Here is a 3,458-nt window from a genome sequence, read left to right on the forward strand (position 1 = left end):
AATGCCTGAAGGTACCACGTTCATCTGTGCAAACAATAGTACGCAAGTATAAACACCACGGGACCACGCAGCTGTCATACCGCTCAGGAAGCGTTCTGTCTCCTAGAGATTAATGTACTTCGGTGAAAAAAGTGCAAATCAATCCCAGAACAACAGCAATGGACCTTGTGAAGATGCTGGAGGAAACAGGTACAAAAGTATCTATATCCATAGTAAAACGAGTCCTATATCGACATAACCTGAAAGGCCAATCAGCAAGGGAGCCAGACTACGGTTTGCAACTGCACATGGGGACAAAGATCGTACTCTTTGGAGGAAAAAGGGGGAGGCTTGCAACCTGAAGAACACCATCCCAACCGTGAAGCACAGGGGTCAGTCAGGAAGTTAAAGCTGGGTCGCAAATGGGTCTTCCAAATGGACAATGACCCCAAGCATACTTCCAAAGTTGTGGCAAAATGGCTTAAGGACAACAAAGTCAAGGTATTGGAGTGGTCATCACAAAGCCCTGACCTCAAACCTATAGAAAATGTGTGGCAGAACTGAAAAAACGTGTGCGAGCAAGGAGGCCAGCTTTGTCAGGAGGAATGGGCCAAAATTCACCCAACTTATTGTGGGAAGCTTGTGGAAGGCTACCTGAAACATTTGAACCAAGTTAAACAATTTAAAGGCAATGCTACCAAATACTAATTGAGTGTATATAAACTTCTGACCTGCTGGGAGTGTGATGAAAGAAATAAAATCTGAAATAAATAATTCCCTCTACTATTATTCTGACATTTCACATTCTTAAAATAAAGTGGTGATCCTACAGTGGGGAGAACAAGTATTTGATACACTGCCGATTTTGCAAGTTTTCCTACATACATTCTTACTGGTTGGTAGGTGATCAAATACTTATGTCATGCAATAAAATGCAAATGTATTACTTAAAAATCATACAATGTGATTTTCTGGATTTTTGTTTAAGATTCTGTCTCTCACAGTTGAAGTGTACCTATGATAAAAAAAATAGACCTCTGCATGCTTTGTAAGTCGGAAAACCTGCAAAATCGGCAGTGTATCAAATACTTGTTCTCCCCACTGTAACTTACCTAAGACAGGGAACTTTTCCTAGGATAAAATGTCAGGAATTGTGAAAAACTGAGTTTAAATGTATTTGGCTAAGGTGTATGTAAAATACTTCAACTGTACAGTGGGGCAAAAAAGTATTTAGTCAGCCACCAATTGTGCAAGTTCTCCCACTTAAAAAGATGAGAGAGGCCTGTAATTTTCATCATAGGTACACTTCAACTATGACAGACAAAATGAGAAAAGAAATTCCAGAAAATCACATTGTAGGATTTTTAATTAACTAATTAGCAAATTATGGTGGAAAATAAGTATTTGGCCAATAACAATAGTTTATCTCAATACTTTGTTATATACCCTTTGTTGGCAATGGCAGAGGTCAAATGTTTTCTGTAAGTCTTCACAAGGTTTTCACACACTGTTGCTGGTATTTTGGCCCATTCCTCCATGCAGATCTCCTCTAGAGCAGTGATGTTTTGGGGCTGTTGCTGGGCAACATGGACTTTCAACTCCCTCCAAATATTTTCTATGGGGTTGAGATCTGGAGACTGGCTAGGCCACTCCAGGACCTTGAAATGCTTCTTACGAAGCCACTCCTTCGTTGCCCGGGCGGTGTGTTTGGGATCATTGTCATGCTGAAAGACCCAGCCACATTTCATCTTCAATGCCCTTGCTGATGGAAGGAGGTTTTCACTCAAAATCTCACGATACATGGCCCCATTCATTCTTTCCTTTACACGGATCAGTCGTCCTGGTCCCTTTGCAGAAAAACACCCCCAAAGCATGATGTTTCCACCCCCATGCTTCACAGTAGGTATGGTGTTCTTTGGATGCAACTCAGCATTCTTTGTCCTCCAAACACGACGAGTTGAGTTTTTACCCAAAAGTTCTATTTTGGTTTCATCTGACCAAATGACATTCTCCCAATCTTCTTCTGGATCATCCAAATGCTCTCTAGCAAACTTCAGACGGGCCTGGACATGAACTGGCTTAAGCAGGGGGACACGTCTGGCACTGCAGGATTTGAGTCCCTGGCGGCGTAGTGTGTTACTGATGGTAGGCTTTGTTACTTTGGTCCCAGCTCTCTGCAGGTCATTCACTAGGTCCCCCCGTGTGGTTCAGGGATTTTTGCTCACCGTTCTTGTGATCATTTTGACCCCACAGGGTGAGATCTTGCGTGGAGCCCCAGATCGAGGGAGATTATCAGTGGTCTTGTATATCTTCCGTTTCCTAATAATTGCTCCCACAGTTGATTTCTTCAAACCAAGCTGCTTACCTATTGCAGATTCAGTCTTCAAAGCCTGGTGCAGGTCTACAATTTTGTTTCTGGTGTCCTTTGACAGCTCTTTGGTCTTGGCCATAGTGGAGTTTGGAGTGTGACTGTTTGTGGTTGTGGACAGGTGTCTTTTATACTGATAACAAGTTCAAACAGGTGCCATTAATATAGGTAACGAGTGGAGGACAGAGGAGCCTCTTAAAGAAGAAGTTACAGGTCTGTGAGAGCCAGAAATCTATTTGGGGAGTTTGGTAGTGTTGGGTATTCAACATCAAAAATAACTCTCTATTGTCACTCCTTGTCACTGCACAGTTTATCTTCAAGGCCTCCAAATCTATCACCTATCTTATATGAGTGAAAACCTCCCCCACGTACATGTACTTGCTCATACAACGGAGCACCCAGTGCTTCTGCCGCCCATGTTCCACCATTATTTTATTATTGTAGCAACTACAATTTGAGAATTGGGGCAACCGAAAATACAGGACATATAACCACAAATAAGACAAACAAAGGACAAACACCAAAACTCGATAATTGCCAGTCAAGTACAAACAGAAATCTCCGTTATTCACCGCTCATTTCCACGCTTGTACCTCATAGCCAGGGGACAGTGCATACATTTTTTACAGCTTACGCAAGGGGTGCCACGACACTTAGAGTAAAAAAAGAAAAGGGAAATCTCAAAGATAATCTAGGAACTGTACAATATAACATACAGATAACTGTCCTCTATACATTTGAAAAAATCGAATGGCTTTAGTCTGGAGAGCAAGGCATTGGGACATTTTCAAACTGTAGCTAATAGGTGCATGTACTGTGTATGCATGCATGACTGGGCGTGGGTTTGCGTGTGTGCTTATGTACAGGTAACTACCAAAATAAAGCAAACACTTGAGTAAATGAGGGATACAAAGTATATTGAAAGTAAGTACTTCCACACAGGTATGGTTCCTGAGTTAATTAAGCAATTAACATCCCATCATGCTTAGGGTCATGTATAAAAATAGCCAGTTGCCCATTATTTTGGCGACCATTGCTAGAAGAAGAGATCTCAGTGACTTTGAAAGAGGGGTCTCAAAGGAGAATAGTGGGTTTAAAGGGTGTGTGTGTG

This window comes from Oncorhynchus gorbuscha, linkage group LG09 (genome assembly GCF_021184085.1).
Source record: "Oncorhynchus gorbuscha isolate QuinsamMale2020 ecotype Even-year linkage group LG09, OgorEven_v1.0, whole genome shotgun sequence".
Classification (NCBI taxonomy): domain Eukaryota; kingdom Metazoa; phylum Chordata; class Actinopteri; order Salmoniformes; family Salmonidae; genus Oncorhynchus; species Oncorhynchus gorbuscha.